Source organism: Peromyscus maniculatus, chromosome 3, assembly GCF_049852395.1.
Source record: "Peromyscus maniculatus bairdii isolate BWxNUB_F1_BW_parent chromosome 3, HU_Pman_BW_mat_3.1, whole genome shotgun sequence".
NCBI classification, from domain to species: domain Eukaryota; kingdom Metazoa; phylum Chordata; class Mammalia; order Rodentia; family Cricetidae; genus Peromyscus; species Peromyscus maniculatus.
The window spans coordinates 158,502,111-158,519,560 of record NC_134854.1 but is presented as its reverse complement, the minus strand read 5'-3'; positions in this window follow the sequence as shown (position 1 = coordinate 158,519,560).

The following is a 17,450-nucleotide window of genomic DNA, read 5'->3' as shown; positions in this document are numbered from 1 at the left end:
ATTCCCTTGAGAAAGTTCAGTACTGCAGGACTTAGAGAGCTCTTCATTTATTCCAAGGAAGACAGCACAAGTCTTGCAAACAAGATTGTAGAGAAGGGTACCAGAGAGTTCTTCACTTCATAATCTTATGTTCAGAAAGCCAGTGGAGGGCCAATAGCATGCTTTTATAAAGGAAGACCACCTAAGGATTCATCTAAGGAACTAATTCCAAACCATCAGCTAATTAATCAACAAATACAAGGCTTGTGTTATAATACATTAGTAATTATTTATCAGTATGCTAACTGGTAAATAAGATTGTATGTATGTATATAGCAGAAAGACTACATATATATCTGTGGCTTTGGTATAATATGAGCATTTGCTTATAATAGATTTAACTCAGCAAAAATTTATTAAGTGAATGCAACATACTTGGTTTGAGGATAAAAATTAAAGGGGGTTTGTACTACAGCAAAGGCCAAAGAATTAAGTTGCCATTGAACTTGGAATGAAAGGCCTGAACTTGGGCATACTAACTGAGCATGAAGCAGAAGTGTAACAGGAAAGGGACATAAAAGAACAGATGCTTTCTACTCACCTTCCCGGAACTACAGTAAGGTGGAAAACCAGGCTTTAGCCAGCTTCCCAGCAGGCCCATGAGAAAGATGAGTGATGATGAAGAGCATAGAGATTTATTCAGTGTGGCCACACTGGGACAAGGAGCACGTAAAGGGGTGTAGGAACCCCACATCTGTGTCCAGGGTAAAGACAAGAGCAGTAGGTTTAAGTGGAGGAAGAAATCAGGGAGGGAGAGGTATTCATGGCTTAGCAGTCCTGGTCAAGGTGTGGTCCTGCTCAGGTCTGGTCCCATACAGTGGTCAAAGATGGTTTTCCTATCGCTTGAGTGGACCAAATAGTTTATAGGAAGTGATCGCTTCTACTCCAGGATGCAGGCTGTCTCTCACAGACAATATCTGCATCTGGATAGAGGGTCGTCCATACTGGAATCAAGGCAACTGCAAATTTAGGACAATGTGTGATCTTGGTGTTTTCAGTCCTGCAAGAGGATGAGGCAGGCCAGGCAGCTACTACTTGAGAGAATAACATGCTGACCTGCCAAGATGAGCAGGTGACCCAGAGTAAAGGGGACAGGCACAAAAAGAGTAGAGACACCAGACTTTTATCCTGCATTTAGTCGCTGTGTGGGCCCATGAGAGGAGCAAGCACAGCTTCTGGGTGCCTCTTGCATTCCTGATGTGCTCTTAGATGATTGAAGAGAAGGATTATTATTTCATTTGTCTTAGTTTGAATAAAAAGAAGAGTTAGTTTTCAACCATTCTCCTCATCACCATTTTAACACAGGATAACCTTCAGAGAAACTCAATCCAAACTTTAAGACAAATAGTCCTGTAGTAAATATTAAAACAGTTTAAAATGTCATTGATTTGGAGGTGGAGAGAGCAAAGATCATTCTGCAAAGCACAGCTGCTGTAATGAAGAAAACAGATCCCTGGAAGGAGAGACAGACCCAGAAATATCCATGACAAAGCATTAGCTTCTAGTACTCCTGGCTTTTTGAACACCACAGAGAAAGGCTTGCCAGCAACACTAGACTGGACCTCCTGCAAATGAGTAAAAAACAGGTGTCTATCACCCCATTCCAGTTGCTTTGGATCATTGTTTTTCATTAAATCAACAAGAATCTCCCCAACTTCTACCCCACTGTCCAAAAATATCCACTTAGAGATTTGAATAAACAAGTATGAAAACATGTCTTAAGCTTGAGGGAAGCAGAATGTAAAGTTACTGTAAGCAACCTTACAAATGTGCAAACGCTGTTATAGAATTATAGTGTACTGCTAGCTGGCAGGCCTGAGGATCTGACCCAGGGCCTTGTGCATGCCAGGTAGATGCTCTACCACTGAGCCATGCCCCCAGCCTATAATATACTTTTCTTTCTTTTTTTCTTTTTTTTTTTTTTTTTTTTTTTTTTTTTTTTTGGTTTTTTGAGACAGGGTTTCTCTGCGTAGCTTTGCGCCTTTCCTGGAGCTCACTTGGTAGCCCAGGCTGGCCTCGAACTCACAGAGGTCAGCCTGGCTCTGCCTCCCGAGTGCTGGGATTAAAGGCATGCGCCACCACTGCCCGGCACTTTTCTTTCTTTTCAATTTAACTTTGTATTGATTCTTTGTGGATCTCACATAATGCATCTAGATCCCATTCATCTCCCTGTCCCTTTGTATCTGCCCTCTGCCCTTGCCTCTCCCCCCAACAAGAAAAAAATTAAAAAAAAAAATCTCACCAAGGAAGCTGCAGTGTGACAGTGAGTCACACAAGTGACTTGCAAGTGTTCATTGAAAAGAGTCATGAGTCTGGTTCGAGGCCTCTGGTTTCTGCTACACTATCAATACTGGGCCCTCACTGAGACTCCTCTCGGATATCCTGTTGTTGTCCTGTGTCATGGAGATCCTCCAGCTTTGGGTCTGCAGGACAGACCCCTTCACATGCTCCAGCAGATCATAGATGGTGTGAATGATGGGGTGGGCCAACTCATAGCCCTAGTTCTGGGCCTGGTTGGTTGCTGGGTTGGTCAACCCACCAGCTCTCCTTCATCCTCAATACCAGGGAGAGCTCTCCAGCACAGCCTTGGCTAGATCACCTTATGTAGTAAGCAGCAAGGGGCAGGGACCCACTCTCTTGAGTGCTGCCATCAGTGAGAGGCAGGGACAACTCTGTGTACCCATATCCTCTAGGCCTTTGGTGGTAACAGAAGCCATGGACATCAACATAGACCTCATCTGACACAGGGCCACAGGCATAGACATGGTCTTTGGCAGCAGCCCAGGCCCAGACATTACTATGGTCCTGGGTGATAAACAGGCCACCCACCTCAGCCTGCTCATCATCACCTTGACCTCTACAGATTTGCCTCTCTCCACCGGACAAGAACATTTCTGTCTCTCTCTTCCATATCCCACTGCAACAGGCTTTCTTTTGGGTCACCAACCAGCTCCCAAGTCATGACACAGGGACTTAAGATTAGTTATGAATGCTCAGCCTTTGTTTCATGCTAGCTCTTATAACTACATTTTGCCTCAGGGCTGTTTACCTTTCTTTCTCTCTGTAGTCCTACTCTGTGTCCACTGGCTGGCAGCTGCCTGGCTGGCCCTGAGCATCCCCCTCTCTTAGTCCCTCATTCTCTCTTCTCCGGAGCCTAGATTCTTCCTATTTATTCTCTCTGCCTGCCAGCCCCACCTATCCCTCTACTGCCTAGCTATTGGCCATTCAGCTTTTTAATTAGACCAATTAGGTGCCTTAAGCAGGCAAGGTGAAACAGCAACACATCTTTACATACTTTTAAAAAAATGCAGCATAAACCAATGTAACACACCTATTCACAGTTAAAGTAGTATTCCACAACACCCCACCATATATTTGTTTACCATAACAGGGACTGTGTTTTCTCTTCCCTCCCCAAGGTGGCAGCCCTGGACAGGCATGTGGGTCTTCTTCTCCTGCTCAGTCTTAATGGTGCTGGGCAGGCTCTTGTTCTCCGCCCCCTATAATATACTTTTAAAATGTGTATTAGATTGCTTATTTTTGACAACAGTCATATAAAGGAATTCTCATTTTTCCTATTCAATGTATGGATACTGATGTAGCTGGAGTTTTCTCCAGTCTGGCTCCGGCCCACAGCCACTCAGACCCACACAGAGACTTATATTACTTATAAACTGTATGGCCGTGGCAGGCTTCTTGCTATCTGGTTTTTATATCTTAAATTAACCCATTTCTATTAACCTATAAGTTGCCACGTGGCTTGTGGCTTACCAGTACTTTACATCTTGTTTCTCATGGTAGCGGCAGTGGCAGCAGCTGGCAGAGTCTCCTGACTCAGCCTTCCACTTCCCAGCATTCTCCTCTCTGCTTATCCTGCCTATACTATACTTCCTGCCTGGCTACTGGCCAATCAGTGTTTTACTTATCAGTCAATCAGAACAACACATTCACAGCAAAGAGAAAGACATCCCCAGCACACTGATATCCAGTCTGGCTTATGAAATAAGACCCACAAAAAGGAAAAAGTATCCACCAAGAGAAGGACAGAGCAAACTGAATCTAGTCAAGAGAACATGGAAGAGCATGAGGATAGATAAATGGGTCAAAGGAACAGACCAGAGTCCAGATATTGAACCACAATTATTTGGGCAATTGATTTAAAACAATGCATCAAGACAATTTAATGGAGAAAGGAACACTTTGAACAAGGTGGGGAAATGGTAAAACTGAATAGCCATGTGGAAAATAAATGCCTTGCATAGCATGCATAAATTAAGGCAAAATGAATCATAATACTATAAAACTTCTTTAAAACACAGACACACACACACACACACACACACACACACACACACAAATAGCTTCATAATGTTCCGTAGGCAAAGGTGCTACAGATAGGATTCTCAAAGCTTATTTTATATGTAAAACAATAAAAAATGATAAATTGTGATCATTAGTCTTTATGAAAATTACAGTCTACTCATCAGAAGACATCATGTGAGTAGCCACAGAAAATACTCAACACGTTTGACAAAGAATTCCCGTGCAAAATAATGCATATGACTATTATTAATATTCAAAGGTAGACTATTAAAACAGAAAATTGGCAAAATATTTGAGCAGAAACTTCACAAAAGAAAATATATGACTGACCAAAATGTGTATTAAAAGGTTTATAATGTCATTAGTTCTCAGAAATATGAAAATCAAAATCCATCACTTTGACTTATTCTTCCAAATATTTTTACAGACATGAAGAGATAGACCAGCCTAGCATTAATGTGAGCACCAACAGGCTGCCTTGCCACCTCTAGTGGTTTGAAGGTAGGACGTTAGAGTACAAATAAAGCATGCAGAGGGATTGTCATTCTCTAGCCATGCACCTCTGTTTTACCCACTTCTGCATATCCTGCTTGCTTTGGCCAATTGCTTGAGGAAAACACTTTTCTCCAAATTCGTGATTATCTCTACTCTTTGGAAGTGCACATGCTGCTAAAAGCTTAATTTTGCATGCATTAAAAGGGAAGAAATACAAAGATGCAATCAAACACGGCATGGTAGAAAATATTGAAGTCTTATACCATGCAACTAGAAAAACTGTCTCAAAGTTTCTCATAAATATAAACAGATTTATATCCCAACAAGATTATTTCTAAATATTGACCCAAGAAATAGGAATGGCCACAAAGAAAGACATCCAAGAACAGTCAAAACGCTCATGAGCAGAAGAGTGGAAAAACTAATTATGGTATATTCGCACAAGGTTCTACTGACTGTATCATAAGGAAAAAGCATTAAGCTACTGCTATCATGATGGCATGATTCAAACTCATTATTGTGCTAAATAAAAGAGGACCAGGCACAAATTATACAACTTGATTTATGTGAAAGATTTTTTTAAAGGGAAACCAATTTACAATAATGAGAAAGTGGCTGTTTTTATTAGAATGAAGGTGATGAATGGTGAGAATAAACAATGTGTTTGTCTGTACACAGTTAGTGTGAGCAGTTAGAGGTAACAGGACTTGATGGTTCTGGAGACTAGAAAGTCTGAGGTCATGATACCAAGCAGATTTTGATGCCAGTGAGGGCTGTGCTCTGCCTATAAGATAGAGCCTCACTCAGTGTCCAAGGCAGCCCCATCCAACCTCTTTTATGGACACCAACTCCATTCTGATTTAATCACTCCCCAAAGGCCTGTCTTCTCAATACCATCACAGTGGCAACTGAGTTTCAACTCAGATTTTGGAGACAATGTGTTCAGACCCATTGCAGAGCATAAAGAACGTTCTGGAGTGGTGTGAATGAAGGTGTTTGTTGCATGAGCAAATACATTTATCATGCGTGGTGATGACCGAAACACTGAAAATCAGTGCACCTCATCATATTCAAATTACACCATCGGTGTCATTAAAGATTCGGTGTTAAAAGTTTGTGGTCTTTACAGGAGGTAGTAATGAGCTAGGAGTAAAATAGTTGCATATTTATGGAGGTTCATGTCACCTTGACCCTGGATTGAAAGCAAAGAGAGGAACAAAGGTGAAGCAGTCACACAGCAGTTTGTGAAATCCTGGTGGTTTCTGCATGTCAGCCTTGCCAAAGGACCCAATCGCTGTTTGAAGATGGGAAAATGCTAAAAGGCAGCTCCACAGGGTTCTCATGCACACGATTAGTCTTCCCATTTAAGCCATTAAGCTACACCACCCAATCTTGCCAGGATTCCCCGGCAAAGGTTTCAGGCAACATCAAGACATAACTACTCGTTACAGAATTACTATTGACTTTTCTAAGACCTACTGCTCTACTGATTTGTGAATCCTATTTGCGGATTGAGGGAAAGCAGCTGGCCATTCCAGTCACCCAAAATAAAACCGAAACAAGTAAGCAAAAATAAGTCTCTATGTACACATACATTTATAAATGCATAAACTTCAGTGTCACAAAGTTTACATTCATAGCTTGTGTGTGTGTGTGTGTGTGTGTGTGTGTGTGTGTGTGTGTGTGTGTGTGTGTGTGCGTAAATGTCCTTGTAAAACATATGTACTAACTTAGTCATCCCCCTCAGTGATGTACTGGCGACTTTCAAATATTGAATTCACAGAATTTTTTAAATTCAGAAAACAGGCAGTGCACAGCATTTACTGTCTCTGTAACAGCCAGTTTCTTTGACACCACATAAGATTACTGCCTATAATTACCAGAATGTACTAATAGAAATCACCAACTTTTCTATCAGAAAGCTCCTCTTGGATTACAACCATTCATAGGTAAAGAGAAATCACTTGGCAAATCTCATAGAGCCCATTTTTTTCCTCTGCCAAACTTGTTTAAAATTCTTCTTCTTCCCAGTTTTGATTTAGTAACTTTAGATCTGTGCATTATGTTGTGTTTTGCAGGGAGTTATTGACTTCAGCTAAGGAACCGTGAACAGTAATTATTTTGCACGACTGAGCTCTGGTACACCATTGTCAGACAGGAACTTTACAGCACCACAAGTTTCAAAATTCAAAACAGAGCTGTCAAACAGGCAAATGCTTACACCAAAGATTTCTATTTTCAAGCTACAGGCAGGAGCTCTGTGATGTGCAATAACGGAGTGAATCTGTGTGTGCTCAGGAAGCTCCTCATTTGACAGCCCTGGAAATGAAAGGCTGTTTCCTTCTAGAAAAAGAAACATCATAGCAACGGTACAGATTTTCAAGAATAACTGAGGAATGGCCTCTGTTCTAGAAAGGGGTGACAGGCACTGAGATTATTAAATATTATTAAGAGTTTTTGTGGTGAGCAGAGAATAATTTACCCTAAATTGAGGACTCCAGGTTTGACTCATGTCAATCAAAACCTTTCCAATGAACCAAGAAAGATTTTTATGGAGCTATAACATTTATATCCAATTAAAATTTTTCTCATGCATTGAAGACTCATGTTTCCCAGTGTGTTACAAACCTGAGAATACAGCACCAAATTACAAACACTCATAGGAAGGGACTATATATTTTATGTAAATTAAATGTCATTTTTCTTTTAAGCACTGAGAAAGATAGCTCACTCAAGAACATGGGTTTAAATAACTTATACCCCAAGTGCCTTTAAAATTCTCAAACACATCCATTTTCTCCCCCAGGTTTTCTCTTATGATATTTTGAGCCTCAAAATTACACTTGGAGACAAGTATCATCCTCTACTAATAGACTAAGAAACTGAAGAACAGAGATTAAATAACTTTGAAGTGTCATGTAGCTGTTAAAAAAAGAAACAGACTAGGTATTTGCATGTTTTCTTGGTTCCTTTTCTGCATGTTCTTGGTCCCTTGCCTTCAGTACCACTGCCCTTTCATACCCAGACCCAGTGGGGAACTGCACTAGGGACCTTTCTTGGACCTCACTCAAGAAAATTCACCACCACTTAGGACCTCTTCAATATACCAGTTGCCACTGAATTTGAATCACCACACCCAATCCAATCAAAACTCAATACCAACTATCTGAAAGACTGTAAGTTACGTACTTCTCCTACTTGACCTCAAATCGACCAAGTTTGGATAGCAAAAGCAGAATGAGACTCCCACTCAGCATATGTGTGCTGGAAACTCTCATATCAGACACACAACCACTGAAATAACTCCACTTACCCAGCTCCCATTACAAAAACACAATATGAAAGACCAAGGCAGTCTGCAACCTCCAAAAGACCACCAACCCCGCCAAAATGTTCTGCAATGAGAACTACCTAGGAGAACATAAAATTTAAAAGAACAGTGTTTTAAATGATTAAGGATTTGGGGGAGTTTAAAGAGGTCACAAGAACATGAATGAACTTAAAGGGAACAGGAATAAACTCCAGATTGAAGTCCAAGAAAACACAAAGAAGCAAATCACTCAATGAAATGAGGAAGAAATTCAAGACTGGAAAGGTGAATTCAATAAATAGATACAAATACTGAGGAAAGCTCAAGCTGAAATGAAGGTGGAATTGAAAAAAATCAATAACCTAATTGGAAACTCAGTCAAATCTGGACCACACAGAAGACAATGAGGTCTTGAAGACAATGTAGAAGAATTGAACTGCTCAATCAAAGAAAATGAAAAAAAATTAAATACATGAAAAGAATATTCAGGAACTTGAGGGAAAGACCAATTGTATAAATCATAGACACAGATGAAAAGAAAAATAATAATCCCAGATCAATGGCATAGACGATAAACCCATACAGCTGTGACACACAGAGAACCCAAAGACAGGTCTGGAAAAGAAGCACCCTACATCATATTCCAGCCAGAATATTAAATAACTAGAACAAAGAAAGCGTATTTAAACTGCAAGAGAAAGTTCAGTCACAAGTAAAGGCAAACACATCAGAATGACCACTGACTCGGCGATGGAAACTTTTAAAGCCAGGAGAGCTATGAACTTCAAGTTTTAACAAGCTGCAGATGCCAGTACAGACTATTTGACCCAGCAAAACGACCTGCTGTAGTTAAAGGAGAAAGAAAATCTTACCATGATTTAAACATGCTACAGAAGTAGTGTCTACCAAACCAACCCTGCAGAGAATACTGGAAGCAATGTGTGAACTATAGAGAGGAGTGAGTCCAGGCAAGAAACTAGGGAAAGTACAAGTGAAGATATGATTACTGAAATACAAAATGGAACTAAGCATAAAATACAACAAAGTGACAGCAATCAACATATACCTTTCAGTAATGACTTTGAATATTAGTAACATCAACTCTCTAATCAAAATATGCCACTTAATTGATTAGGTTAAGAAGCAATCTCAAGCTCTTTGTTATCTGCAAACACACCTTACTTTCAAGAACAAGCATCACCTTAAATTTACTTTAAGGATGGGGGAAAAAAATCCAAGCCAGAAAACAAATAAACATCACTATCTTAATACCTGACAAAATAGATTTTAAACCAAAATTAAACAGAAAAAAATTAAGGAAGACATTTCATTATGATCAATAGAACAATTAACCAAGAAGATATTACAATCCTAAACTCATAAATATTACATTCTGGTAAACTAAATTTCATAAATAACGTACTACTAGACTTCAGGCCCAAATTAATCTCAACTAAGGACTATTATGTGAACACAAAACCTACTTCCTCCAATAAGTAGGTCATCTGCCTAAAAATTAAACAGAAAAGCAGGAATTAAATGATATCAAATGAACTTAATATATATATGTGCGTGTGTGTGTGTGTGTGTGTGTGTGTGTGTGTGTGCATGTGTGTGTGCGTAGAACATTCCACCCAAACCACACAGAATGCACAGTGTATTAAGCATCCCTTGGAAGTGCCTCTAAAATGGGTCATGTATTGGGATATAAAGCAAGCCTCAAAAAATATAGAAAAATTGGAATAACTCCATTTATCCTATCAGACCACAATGTAAAAAAAAAAAAAGAAAAGAAAAGAAACTAGAAATCAATAATGAAAGAATCTATAGAAGTTAAATAAACTTATGAAGAATAAACAACATACTACTGGATGTTGAATGGCTCAGAGAAGAAATAAAGAATGAAATAAAAAAAATCCTGGGAATAAATGTGCTGTGGGATGGTCTGTATGTCAAATTGCTCTGATTGGTCAATAAATAAAACACTGATTGGCCAGTGGCCAGGCAGGAAATAGGTGGGACAAGGAGAGAGGAGAATTCTGAGAAGCAGAAGGATGAGGCAGAGAGACACTGCCAGCTGCCGCCATGACCAGCAGCATGTGAAGACACCAGTAAGCCACCAGCCACGTGGCAAGGTATAGATTTATGGAAATGGATTAATTTAAGCTTTAAGAACAGTTAGCAAGAAGCCTGCCACGGCCATACAGTTTGTAAGCAATATAAGTCTCTGTGTTTACTTGGTTGGGTCTGAGCGGCTGTGGGACTGGCGGGTGACAAAGATTTGTCCTGACTGTGCGCAAAACAGGAAAACTCTAGCTACAAATGGTGCCCAACGTGGGGCACGAGTTTCCACCTAAAACCTGAGAAAAGATTCTAAAATGGAACTAAAAACAGCTTCCTAATTGTCTCTCTCAAATGAGTAGCAGCTGCAGATTTGAGTTACAGGCAGGTTCCTGTTGTGTGCGCTTGACCTGCAGTATGGCAAGAATGAGGCCTCTGCAAGTGGCACATTAAACTGCGTGGTGGATTTAGCCTTTGCTAGTACAAAACAAAAAGGGGTTTCTGGGCTAAACGCTGCTTTGATAAGAAACATAGACCCACTATTTCTGAGAATTGATGGCTCCCAAAGCTGGCAGAAAACTTACCACCACCATGTTGGAAAGCTGAAGTGGGAGGAGCCAGCAGCCACAGCACCTTTTCAGTCTTAGAATGGTGCAGTTTAAAGCAATAGGCTCAAGGTAATATAAAACATAAGCCACAAAATGATGGCTACCACACAGAGAATCTGGATTATGTTCTCTTTGATATTCATAACTGAAAAAAAAACATTTGATTGCAAAAGCTGTTGAGTTATGCCAAAATGTATATTTTAAAGGTACCTTGACTTCAAAATTTGGCTATAAGGATATGTTGTTTTGGAAAAGAGGCTCTGCTTTTGTTTCTACAGAAAGCCAGAGGCTATGGATTTGTTCCAGATTAAGATACATCAGGTTTGACCAGCCAAGACCCCCTGAAAGGTCTCTGATGACACCATGGCCCAGATGATCCAACATCCAGAATTGTTTCAAGGCAACTGGCTCAGACAATACAGTCTCACGGACTACTCCATGATCCTAAAATTTTCTTTGTGTCCCCATAAGATACAGCACCCCCCTCCAGCAGGAAGTAGTATGAAAAGCTAAGCCCAAATTCCCAAATATACCAAGCTGGCTTTGGAGATATATAAAAGTTAAAACCTTCCTTTTTAAAAAAAAAGAAAAGGGGAAGTGCTGTGGGATGGTCTGTATGTCAAATTGCTCTGATTGGTCAATAAATAAAACACTGATTGGCCAGTGGCCAGGCAGGAAATAGGTGGGACAAGGAGAGAGGAGAATTCTGAGAAGCAGAAGGATGAGGCAGAGAGACACTGCCAGCTGCCACCATGACCAGCAGCATGTGAAGACACCAGTAAGCCACCAGCCACGTGGCAAGGTATAGATTTATGGAAATGGATTAATTTAAGCTTTAAGAACAGTTAGCAAGAAGCCTGCCACGGCCATACAGTTTGTAAGCAATATAAGTCTCTGTGTTTACTTGGTTGGGTCTGAGCGGCTGTGGGACTGGTGGGTGACAAAGATTTGTCCTGACTGTGCGCAAAACAGGAAAACTCTGGCTACATAAATGAAAATGAAAACAAAACACACCCAAACCTCTGGAATGCACTGAAGGCAGTTTTAAGAGGGAAATTTATACCAGTTACTGCCTACATTTAAAATCAGAAACAGTATAAGTAAGTAACTTCATGATGCATTTCAAATGTTTTGAAAAACAAGAACAAGCCAAACCCCATATATATATATATTGAGAGAGAGAGTATATATATATATATATATATATATATATATATATATATATATATATATAGAGAGAGAGAGAGAGAGAGAGAGAGAGAGAGAGAAATTAAACAAAAAACAAAGAAGTACAAAGAATCAATAAACCTAAGAGTTGGTTCTTTGAAAAGATAAGCAAGATTGACAGACCCTTAGCTGAATTAGTCAAAGGAAAGAGGAGACTCAAACTAATGAAATTAGAGAAGAATGGGAAAACATTACAACATATACTAAAGAAAATCAGAATGGCTATAATCAAAAACACTAATGACAGTCAATGTTGGAGAGGATATGGAGCAAAGGGAGCACTCCTCCACTGTTGGTGGGATTGCAAGCTTGCACAACCATTGTGGAAATCAGTATGGCTGTTTCTCAGAAAATTAGGAATAGAACTACCTCAAGACCCAGCCATACCACTCTTGGGCATATACCCAAGGAATGCTCAATCATACAACAAAGATATATGTTCAACAATGTTCATAGCAGCACTATTTGTAATAGCCAGAACCTAGAAACACCTAGATGCCCATCAACTGAAGAATGGATTAAGAAAATGTGGTACATATACACAATGGAGTACTACTCAGCAGAGAAAAACAATGACAATATGAAATTTGCAGGCAAATGGATGGAACTAGGAAAAAATCATCCTGAGTGAGGTAACCTAGACCCAGAAGGACAAACATGGTAAGTACTCACTCATAAGTGGATTCTAGATATAAGCAAAGAACAATCAGACTGCAACCCACAGAAACATGGATGATATATATATATATCTTGCATGGGGGACCATCCACATATAGGATGACTGTGGCTTATAATAAGTTTTGGTTTTACTCAATTACTGAGCAAGCCTCAATGAAACATTTCACTACTAAGATAAGAATTTATACTCTATCAAGCTGATAATAAAAAATTAATTAATTAATTAAAAAGAAAAAAGAAAAAGAAAAGAAAAAATGAACTATTAAGAAAAAGAAAATCAGAAAAATCACAAAGGAATATTTAAAAATTTATACACCATTAAGCTTGAAAACCTAAAAGAAATTAATGAATTTGTAGATATATCCAAACCACCAAAGTTAAGCTAAGAAGAAATCAACTTAAACAGACCAACAAATAAGGAGATGGAAACAATCCAGAAAAAAAATCCTAGAGAAAGGGAGAATAATGTGGAAGCAGGTTTTAGTGGTGGAAAGTGATGGGAGGGTAGGGTAGGGGAGGGAGTTGTGGATAGTTATATCACTAATAATGTTGAAAAAAACATATGGAGACCTACTATTTTATAAACTTCCTAAACATGCATATTTCTATAAGAATTTCTTTACACAGGGAATTATGCTCATCCCAGAAACCATCGTCTATCAAATAAAAAACACAATGCTAGTTTAAGATATCTCCCCTTGAGCTGTTGGTCAGAGGTATCCAAGAAAGCCCCAAATACACAATATTGCTATGGCTCTTGATTGCACACCAAAATCTGATGAGCCTCACTGATGAACACTCCATACACATTGGCTACCAGACATGGTAAAATCAAACTGTTACTGACCTGGAAGTTTCTTCCCTGCTGGTTAGTTTTCATAGTGCTAGAAAGTACTGTATATGATGCCAGGAAGAAAAAAATCATCAAAAATCTATTCAACTGTGAACTTGTGAACTCTAATAATGACCAAAATGACAGTATATACCTGCGGGTGCAATGGTGGTACCCATACTTGGGAGTAACCAAATACTTTCTGATTTAAAGTCTGTTCCACAGGAGAAAACACATACCTGATGTTGTGATTTTAACCAAAAACCCAGGACTGGGGACCTCACAGGTCACAGAAGCGAATATGCTACTAGCATGTTGCTAAGTTAACATGGTATGAAACTGCCCTCTAAATCCTGTCTCTTTGTACAGAGATGAATGAGGCTCTCTGACCTCACCAGAGGACTTCCTTGGTGCAATGGATGGTACCAGCAGAAATTTACAGTTGGTCTAAGTGTTAGAGAATAGGTGTCTGTAGAGTTGTCAGCCACATTCTGGATTGAATATTGCGATGACAGCCTTCTGTATCCTTATTTGTACTCAGTAGATGGGACTTTCACAGATCCATTGGGTAAGTAGCCATCTGGCAGAAAGGCCAGGCAAGCCTTTCTCTGCATCATTGGTGCTATCTCAGGTCCCTGGTAGTCAGTTTGTCCTTCAATAAAAGCTCTGACTAGCTACCTACCCTCTGAGGTTGATCTCAGAGTCTACCCCTCTCCTGCCTCACATCTCCGTGGGTGCTGGGACTGTGTACATAGCTGGTGCGAGAACATCAAACCCAAACTCAAATCAAGGAGTTTCATTCACTCAGGTAATTGTGTCTTTCAGGGTTTGAATCAAGTTTCATAAAATGGCATCAGGTCTTTTCCCATTTCACATCTTTGCTCCCTTGGTATTAGCTATATTCCAAGCAATTTCTTCCCTCATGTTTGTGAGAGACATTTGTCCCCCAAAGCATAAGACATCATGAGACGAGCCTTCTGGATGCAAATTTATTTCAATTTGATCTGGTAGATATCTCTGAAAACAGTTAAATGGAGTACACATGACTCTCTTACACTAAATGGGATTACCCCTAGAATTGAGGATGGTAGCCAAGCCTCTTCTAACATCAAAGGGGAAATATGGGAGCAGGTTTAGGGATGGAGGGGGCAGTCTTGGTCCATGATGAACTCTTTAACAAAATAGTTTAAAACTCCTCTGATTCTCCGTGCTTTCACTGTGTGATTTTGGAGCCAGGTGAGTGGGTTTGAATCTCATTTCTGTCACTCAGTTCTGTGAATGACTGTGTGTACATTTCTTCTCTGACCCATGCTCTTCCACTCTGTAAACCAGCAAGAATAACGGTATTTATCTAATGGAGTTTTTGTGATGATTAGTTCATTAATTAAACTTAAAACAAGGGTAGCACATACAAATCCTTTCTTTTTTTTACCTGATAATAATTATTATTATGCAATAATACCATTTTGACCACAGCTTTTCTTCCTCATTTGTTGACTTGTTATTTTCCCTAAATTACCTTGCTCAGAGTTCTCAAGAAGATTTTCCTAGTCTAAGTTTTCCAGGCTTCTCTGGCTCCCGTTATCTCCTCTCCCCTCCCTTTCCCATCCTCCTTCTCTTCCTCTCCTTGCTTGCCCTATTTCTGTCTCTCTGCCTCCCCCTCTGTCTCTCTGTCTCTATCTCTGTGTGTGTGTCTCTGTCTCTCTAGATCTCTCTTTCTCTGGGTCCTTCCCCCTTCTCTCTCTCTCTCTCTCTCTCTCTCTCTCTCTCTCTCTCTCTCTCTCTCTCTCTCTCTTTCTCTCTCTCTCTCTCCCTCTTCTCTGTTTCAGGGCATGGAATCTAGGGCCTAGTATATGCTGAACAGGCATTTTACCAATGAGCTACTGCCCTAGATCCTCTGTCTTCTCTATTAAATTTACTTGTGCCAGTAAATTATATATATACATACATATATATATATATGTATGTAGCCAAGAATCACAGATTTTTAAAACTTATATGAACTATGCAGATTGTCTAATCTAGTAGTTCCCAAAGCAGGGTCCATGAGAATCTTGATCCATCCAGTCATGTGTGAGGCCTTAGGTTCAATTTCCAGTAAGGAGAAAATTAAATACATGCATACATACATACATTCACACATACATACAATTCTATAGCCAGAAAATTCAGAAGATCTTTCGTGTCTTCCCCTCTTATTTCACAGCAGAGAAGAGTGACCCAGGGGAAGGAAACATTTGATCAAAGCTTACAAATGTGCGTGGAGAAACCTGGCTCCCAAGGAAGTCAGGGTAAACTGACCTTGCTGAAGTCATTTTATGTTTTAGATTTGTTTATTTTATTTTATCTATGTGAATATTTTGGCTACATGTATGTATGCACACCAGATGTGTGCAGTGCACACAGAGGCCAGAGGGCATCAGATTGTCTGGGTTGGAAATCACAGAATGTTATGAGCCTCCAAGTGGGTGCTGGGAATCAAACCTGGATCTTTGCAAGCACAAGTGCAATCAACAGGTGCCCTTAACTACAGAGCTATTGAGGTTATTTTATTAGATCTTTAAGATGGAACTAAAAAGCCTCATCAAATTAAGTGAGAGCATATTGATAAAGGGTGATATAATGTTTGGCATAATTTTGAATTCAATCAATATTAATTTTCACCCTTAATCAAACTAACCAGCATTATGTTGAAAGATATAACCTCTCAAAAAGAGAATAAGGTGTTGTGCTAATTTGTCCTGCTTATAAAAGTGTGTGTTATTTATTATATTAACTGCTTTTCCTAGTGCTATGTAAAAGCAGTGTAAAGAAAGAGTTTGAGGATACAGACCACCACAGCAAGAAAGAGACATGACATCAGGAACCTGAGAACACAACTGGCCGTGTTGCATCTTCAGTTTAGAGACAGATGAACACCAATGCTCAAGCAGCTTTCTCTTTTACATGCCTGTAGTGGCTGCCATTCTCCTCCATTAACCTAATCTAGATAATCTGGATACTTCTCCACATGCATGCCAGAGCCTTGTTCTGTGGTGATTCTAGAGACAGTCAAGCTGGTGATCACTGTAGCTGAAGTTTTCCTGTGTCCACCAGGCTACTGCAGCCACTCAGACCCAAGTAAACACACAGAGGCTTATATTACTTATAAACTGTATGGCCATGGCAGGCTTCTTGCTATCTAGTTCTTATATCTTAAGTTGACCCATTTCTATTCATCTATAAGTTGCCACTGGCTTGTGGCTTACCAGTACTTTTACATCTTGTAGCTTTTCATACTACTTCCTGTTGGATGAGGGTGCTGTACTCTTATGGGGACACAAAGAATATTTTAGGATTATGGAGTAGTCTGTGAGGCTGTATTGTCTGAACCCATTGCCTTGAAACTGTTCTGGATGTTGGATCATCTAGGCCATGGTGTCATCAGAGACCTTTCAGGGGGTCTTGGCTGGTCAAACCTGATGTATCTTAATCTGGAACAAATTCATAGCCTCTGGCTTTCTGTGGGAACAAAAGCAGAGCCTCCTTTTCAAAGCAACATATCCTTAGATCCAAATTTTGAAGTCAAGGTACCTTTAAAATATACATATTGGTTTAGCTAAGCAGCCTTTACAATCAAATGTCTTTCTACAGTTATAAATCCCAGAGACAGCACAATACAGATTCTCTGTGTGATATCCATCTTTATGTGGCTTATTTTTTATATTACTTTCACTTTTTTTAGAGACTTTATTTTTAAATCTATCTATTTCTTTACATAACTGCATATATTACTTTTTTTTCTCTCTTCCAAGCCTATGTACATTTTTACACACATTGTAAACCGTTTAGAGGTTTATCCCATCTGAATCTGTCTTATTGTGAATCTGTTGCTTTA